The sequence below is a fragment of the Ovis canadensis genome, chromosome 10 (genome assembly GCF_042477335.2).
Source record: "Ovis canadensis isolate MfBH-ARS-UI-01 breed Bighorn chromosome 10, ARS-UI_OviCan_v2, whole genome shotgun sequence".
In the NCBI taxonomy this organism is placed as follows: Eukaryota; Metazoa; Chordata; class Mammalia; order Artiodactyla; family Bovidae; genus Ovis; species Ovis canadensis.
Window position 1 is genome coordinate 28,102,418 of NC_091254.1, and position 17,179 is coordinate 28,119,596.

A 17,179-nucleotide genomic window follows, 5' to 3' on the forward strand; every position below is an offset into this window, starting at 1 on the left:
GGGCTCTCCAGCAAGAAAGGGAGCCACAAACATTTTAACTTTGGATCATATGTAATTTTCGGAATTAACAGCAAGGGTCAGAGCATTTCCTTGGTTTTTAAATCACAGTGGTAAATAAGTTGGAAACATTTCACTAGTGAGGCGAGACTCACTTGAGATATATTGTTAAACATGAGGGCTGAAAATATATCACAGACACAAGTGGTATTACACAGCATACCATTTTTCTGAAAACACAGTCTCCATGCATGAGCATCAGATATATACCCACCATAAGAGAGCATATTGACCTATAATTTTCAATATTACATCCTTGTATTTTTTATTATATGCTATTTTTCAACTAGGAGAGGAACATGGTCTCATAAAACTAATATTTATTCTTCCATGTTTATAGAGCTAGTGGTACACTTCAGGAAATGAGAAACTCCGAGAAGCCAAATAGAACTCGGTGTCCTGAACACCCAAGAAGGGAGGACAGGAAAACCGCCATGTTTAAAAAAAATCAGGACCAGAAACTCGGCTATAAAGCTTTAAATAATTCAACAACACAAGCTAAGGGAAGCCTTCGGTGTTATTTCTGTCTCTATAATAGTAGTCTTTTTTTTATAGACGATAAATCTTATGTAGGAGTCTTCATTTTAGCAGAAAGCAAAGAAAACTACTCCTTTCATCTAGTTCCCATGTGCAACTCTGCACTTGCTGTGTGTATTTTGTGCAAGCCAAGGCAGAGAGTACGTGTAACCCACATAACAACCAAGACACCCCTAACTGTATTTTTAAGTCATAAATTACCCTCATCTTCTTATTAAGTAAACTATACTACAAGCTCCCCTGGTGACTCAGTGGTAAAGAATCCACCTGCCAATGCAGGGAACACAGGTTCAATCCCTGTGTCGGGAAGATCCCCTGGAGAAGGAAAGGCAGCCCATTCCAGTACTCTTTCCTGGGAGATCCCATGGACAGAGGAGCCTGGTGGGTGACAATCCATGGGGTCGCAAAAGAGAGACACAACTTAGTGACTCAGCAACAACAAAACTCTGTACTAGGGAATTCAACGATTCCTTGTGTTAAAGAAAAGAGCGAATGAGAATTTGTTTTCCTATGGAAAGGTTGTGCCTGTATTAACGGTAAATGTCTCAAGAGATCAGAGCTTTAACAAAGCTTTTATGGGAAACATTTCCCGAAACCCATTGCTTCTATACCCTTTCCTTTTCATGGAGAGCCTCACTTGAGGTTTTGGAAGAATCCAGAGAAATAAAAGGCATTAAGTCATGACCCCATTCTCTGCATGAATGAAGAATGAAAGGGGGTGGAGGGGATGCCAGAAAATAAGTGAGGAACAAGACAGAAATGTGGATGGAAGCTGGGTGAGGAAGGCATATCGGGTCTGATGGGGGAGAGAGTTTCGGCTGCAGTAAAGGACCGGTTAAAATCCGTATACCCTGATCCCTGAAGTCGGCCTATGACACGGGGCAGAGAGCCGAAACTGGGATGCACGCCACAGATGCAAGTGAAAAACTACTTCTTTGCTCCTTACCTTGTCCAGTCTCCCCTCGGATTTCAGCAGCTCTGCCCCTTCCCTCTCTCCATGACTGAGCGGGTGTCACAACAGTGACCGTTGTGATACCTGCCCCACCATTTCCACTGTGGTCTGGGCCCTTTCCTTTCTGTAGGTCCCCAGAGCTCTCCACTCTCTATTTTCCTGCATTGAGTCCTGAGATTATCATCCCCAGATCCATGTTCCTGTATCAAACAACAGTGACCTCCTCTAGACACCAAATCAGAAATTCTGGTTATTCAAAAGAGTATCTATTTACATATGTTGATGTGTTTCTAGATAGCTGAAAAATCAATGCAAACCCAGAGTTTTCAGAAGAACGATAGGGTGGGAAGAGGCTGGCACCCAGAGTTAAAATGGGGTCTGGGCCAACCTCACCATTTGCTCAACTCTGCCCGTTTTAGCATGCTGAGTTCTTGCTGAAGACTCTGTGGTCTGAGCAGTCCTGGTCCTCAATAGGGATGTGAGGAGGTTTGAATCTGGTTATATCACACCGACCAGGGACTGGGGACAGGGGCGCTGCTGGTCTGCAGTTCCTGGAAGGCAGGGCTATTAACCTTTCTAAAATCCATGGGTTGATCTTACATCATAAAGAAAAAATTCCCCTGGGACTTTCCCAGTGGTCCAGTGGTTAAGATTCTGCACTTCCAATTCAAGCGGGGCAGGTTTGATCACTGGTCAGGGAATTAAGATCCCACGTGCCATGTCAAGAAAAAAAAATTTTTTTTTTTTAAAAGAAGCACTCCCTTCAAAATGTCAATAGTCGCCCCACAGAGGAATACCAATAGATGATTTTTAATGCTCCAGTAACATGTCTGTATTGTCAAACTTAAGCAGAATGTAGAGAATTTAAGAAACAGAGAACAAAACTGTGAGGGTAAAGAAATTTGTGGGTTGTATGATCTCATAGGAAAGGTTCAGAAAAATGTGTTTCTCTCTCCTGAAGAGGAAAAGGATGACTTGAGACCTGAGTCTGTCATGATGCAGGGGGACTCTGACCAACACATTCCCTGTCTCCGTGGCAGCAGAAATAAACTGCACAAGGAGGTCAAGAATTCCTTAGGCTTTTAGACAAGGAGGCTCTAAGAAAGGAGAATCTGTATTAGGATTCAAAAGGAAAGTGGATACATAGTATGAAGGTCTGAAGACAAACAGATTCTTGTTGGTTTCAGACGGTTCAAGTGGGATCCTGCTTGCCGAGTAGGGAAGAACATTTGGGTCACTTGTCAAGTTCTTCCCAGTGCCTCTTTTTAATACAGATACTCTTTGTTACATCTCTGCACACCACAGCATCCTACCAGACTGCAGAGTGAAGGTGGAAACACCACTTCCCACCTTCCCACTCCCCTATACACACGCCTCATCCTTCAAAGAAAGTCAGTCATGGGGCCCAGCAATGAAGACGACAGTGGGAAAACTGGAGTCTAGCCCGGCAGGGCAGTGAAATCTACTTTGATTTCTCAGTAGAAATAAAAGAAATTTTAAAAAAACACACACAGTAGAGAGCTATTTAGGGGAGAAAACATTTGTCACCATGGACAGAATGAAAGTCCAACCAAATGAAATAAACGCCTGTGGAAAAAGACATGTCATGCCAGGGAAAGAACTATGTTCCTTCTTCCATGCTCTTTGTTTAGTTTTGCGCACTCAATGTACAAAGCTTTATTTGTGTGCTTGATCATTTTTTCATCTATGAAAGAGGTGGGGATTAACTTCAGCCTTGTAGGTGGGTCTTTTATCAGAAAGTACTTTCAAAATAAAAGCGATTTACTTGGTACCATCTCAATAGCAGAACACACGTTTCCGAAATAAAATGCTTGTTGTGCTAGCAAGCTTTGTCCTTAAGTAAGCAACAATATAGTTAGTAATCTTTTAAGCTGTTAACACACATGCATTAAACAACAACCCTGTTCTACCATAATAAATCATACAGTAAGTACCCCTTGTTACGGCTAAATATAAACATTCTGGCTACTGAGATTGTATAAGTTGAAAAATGTCAAAATAATAACACTAGTTGATATTGACAAATGCAGTTTTGATTTTCAATATTTCAAAGCATAATTTATCTGCAAAGTCTTAGCTAATTGAAAGTACTTAACCAAATCTGATATATGTAGACACTCAATATAAATTCATTGAATCTATTCAATTAGAATTTATCAACACAGAAATAAAACTTGTTTAAGCCAATGTGGGGGATATGTTATTTCTAATATCCTTGTAACATCCCACAGAGTATATAATAATAAATATGAGAAACAGCATATCAAATTTCTTCTCATTTATATCTGTCTCCCAGTGAAATCAAAGGATTACAATCTGTACATAATCTACTTCCGGAGTTCTTATTGCAATAGGGTAAGACTATTACCTATTTTTAAAATATCCTTGAAAATTAAGAACAACTTCATGAGACAAATGGAAAACTTAATACAAACCTTAAGAGCTCCAAGAGATGAGAAGAGGAATGTGTTCGCTGGGGACTTGACTGAAACCACTTATTCACAAAACTCTTTTAAATGGAAGCTGTTCACAAAGGCAGTCTCATGGAAGACAGTGGAGCTTCGACATGCCAGATGCTTCTGGAAGGAGAAAAAAGCACTCCATTAGGACACGTCCAAAGTACTGTGACTGTCAGAACCGGCCACTGTAGTCAGAACATGCTGGAATAGCATCTACCACTATTGTTAAAAGTATTAACTGCTATTAAATTTGCACTCCCAGATCGTCATATTCATAAATGGCAGGGTGGGATGGCAACCTTTTCAGCACTGTCTCTAGAAATGACCAAATTTTATAACGAATCTGTGAATCTGCTTTTGTCTTTCTCTAACCAGACGAGGGTTGAAGGACAGTGCTCAGCGCGAAGGCGGCAACGCTGATCTTCTCTGGGAGCCCACCAGCTGCAAGACCCCGGGCACAGGCTTTCTGATTTGAGGGATGGCCCTGCCACTTGAGGGCACTGGCGCCATTTCCCAGGTAAGAAAATGAAGGCACAGGTTCCTGAGATCAGGCTGAAAACCGGGGCATCAAAGCCCAAAAGGTCTCTTCCCTCACTTCATCCTGTGGTCTGTGTGCTTTAGAAAACTAGTTCACTCGGTGCAGTTGCTATGGAGAACAGTATGGAGTGTCCTTAAAAAAAAAAAACTACACAGAGTTACCATATGATCCCACAATCCCACTCCTGGGCATATATCCAGATAATAAGGCAACTCTGCACCCCAATGGCCACCGCGGCACTATTTACAACGGTCAAGATATGGAAGCAACCTAAGCATCCATCAACAGATGAATGGATCAGAAGATGTGGCCCAAAGAGATTATGGGGTCCTACTCAGACACAAAAAAGAACGAAATAGGGCCATCTGCAGCAACGTGGATGGACCTAGCGAGTATCACACTAAGCGAAGGTAACTCAGACAGAGAAAGACAAATATCATAAGATATTGGTTAGATGTAGAATAAAAAAAAGATACAAAAGAACGACATTTACAAAACAGAAAAAGACTTACAGACTTAGAGAACAAACTTACGGTTACCAAGGGGGGGAGTGTGGGGGAGGGGGACAAATTAGGTGAATGGGATTAACAGATACAAACTACTATATGTAAAATTATGTAAACAACAAGGATCTGCTATACAGCACTGGGAACCATATTCAATGTCCTGTGATAACCTATAATGGAAAAGAATATGAAGCAATATATATATATATAAAATGGAATCACTCTACTATATACCAGAAACTAACACATCATTGTAAATCAACTACACTTTAAAAAAAAAAGAAAAATATTTCATAAACAGAATTTTGACAGGGGAACAGGATATACTGCAATATACTAAATGAACTCACATATTACTAAATTGATCAAGAAAACTCCTCTCCTAATTTGCTTTCGTTTTATATCAGACATTATCTCACTGAGTCAGGGCTCACGGAAATGCAGACACCCAGCTCTGCACACTGCACTTTCTCTCCCACCTTCTTCCTGATGCAGAGAGAGCCCTCTGGAGCCCCAGGGGTCTCCTGGTGTGGTGGGGAGGTTCGTGCGTGCCCTGGGACATCAGCGATGCCAAGGCGAAGGCCGCATCTTCCTCTGGTGCCTCCGTGTGGCCCACAGTTCCTTCGTTGGCCAGGGGAGAGAGGACATCGCCTTGCCTTTGCGTAAGGAGAACAGCGTCCCTGATGCAGGGATGGAGGCTGCATCCTCTGTGGCTGTCTCCGAGTCATAGGACTGCATCTCCTCGTAGCTGTGTCCGTCTATGAGGACCAACCGACAGGTCTTGGCAGAGCTCCATCTATTGACAGATTTCCTCTCTCATTTTCAGTCAAGTACCTATATGTTTCGGGCTGTTCCGGTGCTAAGAGCTGACCCTCCATCAGTTTCCCTACCATCCACGTTTATGGTGGGTTTCATATTTACTACCTTGTAATCAATCACTCCAAAATTCCCCTCGAAGTGCCAGCTTTTAATGGCATTGTCTTCTGGACAAGCCTTGGAACTTTTAGCTCATATCCACACTGTGGCTGGGAAGCTTTACAGCAAGGCTAGAGAAGGATGAAGAAGGTCACGTGAAACTTTAAAAACTTTTCATTTTATTTTAGGCAACAAAAGCTTAAGGCACGAATAAAGAAATAAGGAAGAATGACTGGCAGCATTTTCAGAGCCCTGCAGAACTGGAGCCTAGGATTACTACATGGGGCCCAGAGAAAAAACAACCAGGCCAAACAGAGCCAGTTTATCTTTGCATAAAAGAAGGAAGAAGAGCTTGACAAAGAACAGGGGATGGAAGTATCTGGACCACAGAATCTAAGGTAAATGGCAAGAATACAAAATAAACAGCAACTGTTCTTAAAACGTCACAGACTAGCATTCTGATTTCTTCACACAGCTTAAAAACAAAGTTTCACGTGGAATGCCTCAACTTGTAGATTGTGTTTTCCATAAAATATTGATGGTGCTTTCCAAGCAGTCACTCACCCACAACTTACTGCAGACTTCATTTTTAAATTTTTTTGAAATATAACTGATTTTCAAAGGTTATGTTAGTTTCAGATATACAGCAGCATGATTTAATTGTATGTGTATATATGTACATAAACACATGATTTAATTATATATGTATATATGTACATGAACATAGATTCCTTTTTACATTCTCTTCCATTATAGGTTGTTACAAATACTGAGTAAAGCTCCCTGTGTGATACAGTAAGTCTTTGCTGGTTATCTAGGCTCCTCTGTCCATGGGATTTCCCGGGCAAGAATGCTGGAGTGGGTTGGCATTTCCTTCTTCAGGGGATCTTCCTGACTCAGTGATCAAACTGGGGTTTCCTGCACTGATAGGTAGATTCTTTACCACTGAGCCACCAGGGAAGTCCCATTTTGTACCTAGTAGTGAGTATATTTTAATCCCAAACTCCTAATTTACCCCTGGTCTGCTTTCCTCTATGGTAACTGTAAGTTTGTCTTCTATATCTATGAAGCTATTTCTGTTTTGTAATTAAGCTTCTTTGTATCATTTTTTAGATCTCTCATATAAGTATTATCATATGATATCTGTCTTTCTCTAAGCCAGACAGAGAAAGACAAATATCACAGGGCATACGTCTGAGTCATCAACACGTCGGAAAATTCCAAGAATACTGAAAAAATGCAACACAGTTTTCCCCTCAAGGATCTCACTGGTTTGGAATGGGATGCTACTTGGATGTCAGAAATTTTAAGAAGGAGGTACTAGTACGTGGTTGAAAGAATCGGGTCTGGACCAGACTGACTGGGGGTGTTCTTGTGTGATCTTGGGCAAGGCACCTAAGACTCTTTAACCCTGGCTTCCTCCTCAGCAAAATGCAGAAATGATATACTTCCCATATAAGTTGCTGTGAGCATTAAGTAAGAAAACCTATATAAAGAGGAAGAGTCAGACATGACTTAGAGACTCAACAACAAACAGTATGACGTGCTCAGCACAATAAGAGGAGCATGGTAAGAACGCATCAGTTGGCAGTGAGGAGTAGTAGTGCTGTTATATAACAGAGCACAATGATATCACTGAGGGAAGAAGTGCTCTGAAGCTTGGAAAGGGCTGGAGATCCTCTTTCTTGGGGACGAGGGGGATAGTGAAAGCGTCAGTGAGGAAGGTAGCATTTAAGATCAACCATAACTGAACATACACAAATAATTAGGCTTTTATAGAAATCCTCTAATGATAATTGAAAAGCTAGAAAATAAGCTACTTGAGAAAAAAAAAAAAGGTCCATGAAATTAGACATTATTTTCCAGGATCTGGTGTGAAAGTAGGCATCTATCATAACCACCCAACCAGGGAATAATACAAAGAAGGAGAATCTATGTATTGCTACGAAGAAAGATACAGTGACCCACTGGGTCCTATTCTATTCAACTGTAATCCAAAATGACACCAGGGCTTTTAATGGAACTTGGCACACTCTGGACACACCATTTCTAAACTTAGCCTCAAATTTAAGTCACAGGGCTTGTGACTCAAATCTCCAAAGTGACCTTTACAGGGCACTGTTCAAGGAAACATGCCTGTCATCGTGCAGAGAAACTATATGCCCTTTCATTCCCGAAAGTATGATGAAAAGATGCCCCATATTGTTACAGGCACAGAGCCACAAAAGGATTCTGACTTTGACTCTCTAGAAGCAACGAAAACAAAGACTCTATTTGATTTTGTATCCTTCATGTAGAAATGCTGTCTTATCGCATTAATGAACATTCCTATTTCCCCTATATTCTGGACTTTATTTAATTTGAAAGAAGCTTGGCAGGAATCTCATCATTTGTGGATTTAAAATACAGTGCCTCTGAATAAATCCCCCTTTCAAGGGCTTACTGAGCCACGCTACTCTATCCTTGTCAGACCCATAGAATATTTTACTGAACAGAAGAGCTGAAGCACATGGTAACTCAAATTCCCCAACACCCTCTCTGCTTCCCAGTCCTGGGAGGTCTGCTGAAGGAGGGTGGACTTTAAAAGACATGGTGTCATCATTCCCTTCTCACCCTTCTTTATTTCTTCCACTGAATTATGGAATCCTGTCAACTCCTCTTCCCATTCACCCAACTCATGACATCACACCTCATACACCACCACAAGCTTTTTGCTGGTGTTCCTTCTTGTAGCTCAACCTACAAACAGTCAAAAATATCTGATATCCCGGTCTGTGGTGATGATAAAGAAGTATTTGAAAAAAAAAATGAATGCATGAATACATAAATGAAAAATTTTTAACATAACTATATATTCAGGCACTACTCAGTAACTTTCTGTGAAATTAAAAGATGCTTGCTCCTTGGAAGAAAAGCTCTGACAAACCTAGACAGCCTATTAAAAAGCAGAGACATCATTTTTGCTGACAAAGGTCCAACTAGTCAAAAATATGCTTTTTCCAGTAGTTATGTACGGATGTGAGAGTTAGACCATAAAGAACGCTGAGCACTGAAAAATTGATGCTTTTGAAGTGTCGTGTTGGAGAAGACTCTTGAGAGACCCTTGGACAGCAAGGAGATCAAACCAGTCTATCCTAAAAGAAATCAACCCTGAATATTCACTGGAAGGACTGATGCTGAAGCTCCAATACTTTGGCCAACTGATGCAAAGAACTGACTCATTGGAAGATACCCTGATGCTGGGAAAGACTGAAGGCAGGAGGAGAGGGAGACGACAGAGGATGAGATGGTTGGATGGCATCACTGACTCGAGGGACTGAGTCTGAGCAAACTCTGGGAGATAGAGGACAGGGAAGCCTGGCATGCTGCAGTCCATGGGGTTGCAAAAAGTCGGACATGACTGAGCAACTCAACAACAACCAACTCAGTCACTTACAATGTCTCCCTATTTTCTTAAGGATCAGATCTACGTCCTCATTACGAATACCTGTTTCCACCATTCTCTCTAACCTTAAAACACACTATTTCTGATCCAAATCCTTGGGTCAACTAAAAACTGTCTGCTCATTATATTACAGTGAATCTTAACTAGGGATGCATCAAAATTACCCATGTGAACTAAACTGGAATCACCAAAGGAAAGCTGTCACTATATGCATTTTTCAAATGCTCCACAGATGCTCAGATGCACATGGCTTGTGAAGAACCACTGCTGCTTCTTTTCTTCCTCTTGGTGTATGAACCCACCTAGCACAGCTCAGGGAAGCCTCCCCTTTTAAGTGAGTCTTCCCAAGCCACAGCAATATTCCATCCTTTCTCTAGTTCCTCATCATAGAGTTAAAATATTTCAAACTAGAAAGGACCTTCCATTGATTCTCTTGACTGACTCTATTCCAGTGTTCACACACTTATGTAATCCCCTCTCCTTCCCCACCTTGAGTGTGGGTGAGACCTAGTCTTCTGATGAATGAAGTATGGCAAAAGTGATGAGAAATGACCTCTCTCTTGCCCTCTGACCCTAATGATGCCAGCTGCCATACTGGCAGTGCTCTCTGGAGAGGTCCACTGGCAAGGGACTGAGGCCCTCAGTCCATCCAGCTGTCAGGGAACTGAGCTCTGCCAATGATCACTGACTGAGCCTGGAAATGGATCCTGGTGCGGTTGAGCCAGGGGAATTGCAGGTCAGCTCCAGCTGGGACAACTGTGCGTCTCACCGACACCCTGATTGGAGCCAGGCGAGGGACCATGAGCCGGAGGACTGCCCTGAGTCATGCAGATTCCTGACTGTAATAGTGTTGTGTGACATTTGGTGAGGCCACAGTACTCAGATATTTAGTTCAACACCAGTGTGAATGATGCTATGAAAGGATTTTTTTAAATGAAATTAACATTTAAATCAGTAGATGCTGAGTAAAGCAGACTAACCTATACAGTGCTGGTGGGTCTCATCCAATCAGCGAAAGTGAAAGTGAAAGTGAAGTCGTGTCCGACTCTTTGAAACCCTGTGGACTGTAGCCCACCTGGCTCCTCTTCCTAATGGGATTCTCCAGGCAAGAATACTGGAGTGGGTTTCCATCTCCTTCTCCAGGGGATCTTCCTGACCCAGGGATTGAACCCAGGTCTCCCATATTGCAGGCAGACGCTTTAACCTCTGAGCCACCAGGAAAGCATCCAATCAGATGAAGGCCTTAAAAGAGAACCATCTGAGGTCTCCTGAGAAAGAGGTATTATGCCTACAGACTGCCTCTGGACTTGAGCTAAAACACAACTCTTCCTTGGATCTCCAGTCTGCCCTGCAGATTTTGGACTTGCCAGCCCCCATAATCACAGGAGGTAATTCTCTGAAATAAAGTTCTCTACAAATAGGTAAAAATACTGATATATATACGTGTGTATCTCTATATATTTGTGTATGTGTGTGTATAGAGGAAGAAGGTTGAGCGTCCAAGAACTGATGCTTTTGAACTGTGGTGCCTGAGGAGGCTTTTGAGAGCCCCTTGGACTGAAAGGAGATCGAACCAGTCAATCCTAAATCCTGTATATTCTTCGGAAGGACTGATCTGATTCTGAAATTCCAATACTTTGGCCACCTGATGCAAAAAGCCAACTCACTGGAAAAGACCCTGATGCTGGGAAAGACAGAAAGCAAAAGGAGAAGGGGGCGGCAGATAATAAGATGGTTAGATAGCAACACTGACTCAATTGACATGAGTTTCAGCAAACTCCAGGAGATAGTAAGGGACAGAGGAGCCTGGCAGGCTGGAGTCCAAGGGGTCACAAAGAGTCAGACACGACTTAACTGAACAACAATGTGTGTGCGTGTATGTGTGTGTGTCTATTCATACTCTACACACATGCACCCTGTGGGTATTTCTCTGGAGAATCTGTTAAGTTTCCGGGTAATTTGTTAAGCAACAATACATGACTAATATGGGACTCCTCCCCGTCCATAGCACTAACCACACTGAATTATAATTACTTTTTAAATTCCTCTCTAATTAGGGCTTCAAGCTCTGTCAAGGCAAGCATCACGTTCACCATGCTTGCAACCAAATCTATAGCTCTCAGTATTGTGTCTGGTATATGGCTGGGGCCCAACACATATTTGTTAAATAAACAAGTAAGTGATAAAGCTTTAGTAGCAGTGTCTTCATATTACAAAAAATAAAAAAGATGCAAAGCAAAACAAAAAACAGACAATTCTGGAACTAAAATTGTTACTGTATATAAGCACGTGTTCCTTCAAAAGGGGTACTAATCAATGTGAAAAATCTTAAATGACACATATATTGCTCTACTGTAGAGATGAGAGAGACTGTGACAAATTTGGAGACTGGAGAGGAGAATTTATGGAGCTGGAGAATAAGACTAGGGTGTGAGTTCCAGAATAACAAATTTGAAATTTTGTCAACCAGCTTAGAGCTACCAGAAGTGTTCCTGTTTCAGATGAATTTTGACCAGGAGTGTATTTTTGAGGATAAATGTGGCATCAGTGTTCTGAATAATTAAAAAAATAAAAAAAAAAAGGAGAGGACTATTGCTAAGAGAGTGAAACAGAAATATAGTTGTGAAAGTATAAAGGAAGGCCTAGATGGAAGGAAAAAAAGCAGAGAATAGAGGAAATTCCATAAATTAGATGGAAGTCATGATAAAATAGAAGAAATAATCAAAGTTGCAAGAATATTTTAAGCCTGGGTTTGATGAAAATTGTAAGAACACTGACAGAATGTGGAAATTCAAGAAGGGGAACTGGTGTGTGAGCTCAGGCCCAGGAGAGCGGAATGGGATGATCCACGCTGCTCCAAGGTTTAGAAGTCACATTCCTTCCCATGTTCGTGACGATCAAACACCCAAGATTTCATAAATCTTCCCCCCAAAGGTCAGTACAGAATACAGAGTATGCACACAGTTTCTTTCAAGTGGTATGTAATTTACATACAGTAAAATGCACAGATTTTTGGCGTATACTTCAGTGTGGAGCATCCACAAATGTAACCAAAGGTAACCAAAACACTAGTTAGGATAAGCAGCCTTTTCATCACTCCAGAAAGTGCCTTTCCGTCAAGCCCATACAAAAGGGGAGCTCTGGTTTCCATCACTGTCGATGTCTTGGTCTGTACTTGAACTTCATATATACAGAATCATATATAATATATACAGAATCATATATATCACATATATTATTTTTTGTCTGGCTTCCTTTGCACCACAGTGACTATACTTTATCCTTGTTGTTAAGTCTATTCAGTTAATTCATGAGCATTAGTGTATAAAAAATATTGTATAAATGAGTATCATTCCATTGTAGGAAAACACAATGGCTTGTTACCCACTCTCTGGCTGATGGACATTGACGTTGATCCAGTTTTCAGTCACTATAAAGTTATTACAAACACTCTGATACAGGCTTTTTCTAAATATACGCTTTCGTTTCTCTTAAGTAAACAATTAGATCGAGGCTGATGGGGCCTAGGGCAGGTTCATGTTTAACTCTAAGGAACCACTAGTTTTCCAAAAATGGCTGTAATATTTTGCATCCCCACCAGTACTGACCGAGAGCTCCTATATTCCAATGTCCTGACCAACATTCTGCATCATCACTGCTTTTATTTGTAGCCAAGTCTAGTAGGTGTGAAGTGGTATTTAACTTTGCATTTCCCTCATGACTAACGTCATTATTGATCTTCAAATGTTTACTGGATGCTCTGATATCCTCTTTTGTGAAGGTTCTGATCAGGAAATTTTGCCCCTTTGGGGAAAGGGTGTTTTCTGTCTTCTTAAAATGAGTTGTAAAGGTTCTGTAGAGATTCTGGACGCAATTTCTTTGTCAGACGTATGCATTACACAGTATTTTCCCTGTCTGTGGTGTCTCTATTAATAACGTCTGTTTACAAATGGAAGTTCTTCATTTTGGCCAAGTCCAATTAATTTGTTTCCCCTATAGTGTTAGTGCTTTTGGTATTCTAAAAAATAATTGCCATCTTTCTAAGACACTGGCCTACATTTCTTTCTAGAGGCTTTACAGCTTTTACTTTCACATGGAGATTTATGATACATCCCGAATTACTTCCTGTGTGAAAGGGAAAGTCATTCAGTCGGGTCCAACTCTTTGTGACACTCCATGCAATTTTCCAGGCCAGAATACTGGAGTGGGTAGCTGTTTCATTCTCCAGGGTATCTTCCCAACCCAGGGACTGAACCCAGGTCTCTCTCATTGCAGGCAGATTCTTTACCAGCTGAGCCACAAGAGAAGCCCAGGAATACTGGAGTGAGTGGGCATTAAGTTTCATTGTTTCAACACAGTTAATGGATGGTTCCAGCACCATCTGCTGATGGACTGTTCCTTTATTTCACTAAACTGCTTTGATATCTTTGTTGAAAATCAATCAACTATATAGTTGTTTATTTCCGATTCTGTTTCACTGATCTGTTTCTCTAATCTTTTATCTAATATTAGATTTTCTTAATTATTGATGCTTTTAGAGTAAGTCTTAAAATCAGAAAGTGAGGGTTCCCCCACACTGTCATTCATTTTTAAAAAAATGTTTGACTTGGACTTCCCTGGCAGTCCAGTGGTTAAGACTCCATGCCCCCAACACAGGGGGCATGGGTTTGATTCCTGGTTAGGGAAGATCCCGTAGGCCGCATGGCACAGCCAGAAAAGCTTAAAAAAAAAAAAAAAAAGAGAGAGGAAAAAAAGTTTGACTCAGTTTTTTAAAAAAGAGGAAGAAAATGTTTTGATTCTTGTAAGCCCCTGTATTTCCATATAGATTTTAGAAATTGTCAATTTCTACAAAAAAACAAAACAAAAACCAAAACCCCTTTTTGATTATGGTAATCTATACACCATTTTGGGAAAACCAACATCTTAAAAATACTGATTCTTCCATTACATATATAATATATATTTTTCCACCTAGGTCATTTTTAATTTTTATCAGAAATATTTTCTAATTTTCAGTGTTTAGGTATTATGTTTTTCATTTAAATATAGCACTATCTTATGGTATTGATATTATTGTAAGTGGTGGTGTTTTTAATTTCATTTTCTAATTATTTCTTCATGTATAGGAATACAATTGATATTTTACAATGACCTTGTATCCTGAGGCCTTGATAAATTGAATAGATTTCTGCCAAGTTCAAATAGATCTTTTTAGATTTCTTAGAATTTTCCAGATATGCAGTCATACCACTTGCAAACAGAGACTGTTCAATCACTTCTTCCTTTTCAATCTGTTAACTTCTAAAATTTCTTTCAGTAGCTAATCCTGTTTCATTGGCTAGAACCTCGAGTTCAGTGTTAAACAGAACCAGTGAGAGTGGACATGCATGCCGCCTTCTTGATTTAGGAGGAATTCATTGCTTCAACTTTTTATTTTTGGAAGTATAGCTGGTTTACAACATTATATTGGTGTCAGGTGTACAGCATCGTGACTCAGAACCTTTACAGAGTACACGACATTAAACATCATTATGGCAGCCATGCTGCCCTGTGCTGGGCAACGGATCTGTGCTGCTCACCTACTGTACACCTAGTGGCTTGTGTCCCTTAACCTCCATCTTGTCCCTCCCTCATTCCCTCTCCTCACTGGCAACCACTAGTCTGCTTTCTGAATCTGTGAATCTGTTTGTTTTGCTATATACATCTGTCAGTTTAATTTTTAAACTCCACTTGTAAGTGATATCACACAGTATGTGTCTTTGACTTATTTCACTAAGCATAGTATTATCTAGGCCCATCCACATTGTTACAAATGGCAAAATTTCATTCTTTTCTTATGGGTGAATAATATTCCACTATACACAGACACACACAGACACACACACACACACACACCTTAATCCATTTGTCTGTTGATGGTACTGATGGGTGCATGGGTTGCTTCCATGTCTTGGCTATTGCAGCTAGTACTATGAACACTGTGGTGTATGAATCATATCAAATATAGTTTTCATATTCTCCAGATATATACTCAGGAGAGCAACTGTTAGACCAATAGGGTAGTTTTTATTTTCAGTTTTCTTAAGGATGCTCCACAGTTTTTCATAGTGGCTGCTCCAATTTACACCCCCACCAATAGTGTATGAAGATTCTCTTTTCTCCAGATCTTCAGCAATGTTTGTTATTTGTAGGCTTTTTGATAATAGTCTGACAGGCATGAGGTAATATCTTCTTTTGATTTGCATTTCTCTAATAATTAGTGATGCTGAGCATCTTTTCATGTGCCTATTAGCCATATGTATGTCTTCTCTGGAGAAAATGTCATTTTGGGTCTTCTGTCCAATTTTTAATCAGGGTGGTTGTTTTTTTAGATATTGAGTTATGTGTGCTATTTATATATTTGGGCTATTAGCCACCTGTTACATCATTTGCAAATATTTTCTCCCATTCCACAGGTTGCCTTTTTGTTTTGTTGATGATTTCCTTTGCTGAGAAAACCATTTAAGTTTAACTAAGCGACTTTAAAAAAAATTTATGTTTGCTTTTCTTTCTTTTGCTTCGGATTCAGAAATGTACTGCCACAATTTATGTCAGAGTGTTCTGCCTATGCTCTCTTCTAGATGTACGGTTTCAGGTTCTACTTAGGTCATTGATACATTTTATCTTTAATAGATTTTAATTTTTGTCTCTGGCGTGAGGAAATGTTCTAATCTCACTCTTTTACAGGTAGCTGTCCAGTTTTCTCAGCGTCACTTACTGAAGAGATGGACGGTCTTTTCTTCACTGTGTGTCTTTGCCTCTTTCACTGCAGGTTAACTGACCACAGACACATGGGCTTATTTCTGGGCTCTCTGTTCTGTTGCATCGACCTTAAGTCTGTTTTCGTGCCAATGTCATGCTTTCTTGATTGCCGTACCTTTGTCAGAGTCTGAAATCTGGGAAGGTGATACCTCCCTTCAGCTCTGTTCTTTTTGCTCAATACTGCTCTGGTAATTCAGAATCCTTTTTACCGGTAGTTGCAACAAACTCTAGAATTATTTGTTCCAGTTCTGTAAAAATAGGTCACAGGTAATCTGACAGGGACTACATTAAATCTATAGATTGCTCTGGGTGGTATGGCCATGTTAACAATATTAACTCTCCCAGTCCAAGAGCATGGAATAGCTTGTCCATTTCTTTGTATCATCTTCAATTTCTTTAATCAATATTTTATAGTTTATAGAGCATAGGACTTTCACCTCCTTGGTTAAGCTTATTTTTCTTTCTGATGCAAATTAAAACAGGACTGCTTTTTTTTTACTTTCTATTTCTGATAGGTCATTATTGATGTACAGAAAAGCACCAGATTTCTGCACTATTAATTTTGTATCGTGCAACTATCATCCTTTTTCTATATCACTGCATTCTATTCCTAACTGTGAATTAGATATTTTTGCATCTATGGTCGTGGTAGATATCAATGTGTATTTTTTTAAACCATGTCAGGACTTGATATTGAAGTAGTATATGTCTCAGAAAATGACTTAGGAAGTGTTCTACTCTATTTTCTGTTATTTACTTAAGATTAGTGTCATTCCGTCCTCAAATATTTGAAGAAATTCACTAATAATACCATCTGGATCTGGGGGGGGGTGGTGTTTGGTTGTTGTTATGGGAATGTTAAATTTAATTAAACAAATCCAGAGCTATTCCTACCTTCCTTTTTTTCCTTGTATCAATTCTAGCTCGATTTTTATCTTATAAAACAAG

General features: G+C 40.2%; 2 protein-coding genes across 4 annotated transcripts in view; both read right to left on the reverse strand.

Moving 5' to 3' along the window:
- Positions 1-4,143, reverse strand: part of ENOX1 (ecto-NOX disulfide-thiol exchanger 1) — a 336,022-nt gene extending 331,879 nt beyond the window's left edge. For 2 of the 3 annotated variants that reach the window (XM_069601258.1, XM_069601259.1), the window contains exon 1: positions 4,003-4,143. The gene's annotated coding sequence lies outside the window, so the exon portion shown is untranslated. The remainder of the gene's footprint in view (positions 1-4,002) is intronic. The other variant, XM_069601255.1, reaches the window with a different exon arrangement.
- LOC138446987 (adenomatous polyposis coli protein 2-like) overlaps positions 4,062-17,179 on the reverse strand; it is a 325,030-nt gene continuing 311,912 nt past the window's right edge. The window contains exon 7 of the mRNA XM_069602483.1: positions 4,062-4,146. The gene's annotated coding sequence lies outside the window, so the exon portion shown is untranslated. The remainder of the gene's footprint in view (positions 4,147-17,179) is intronic.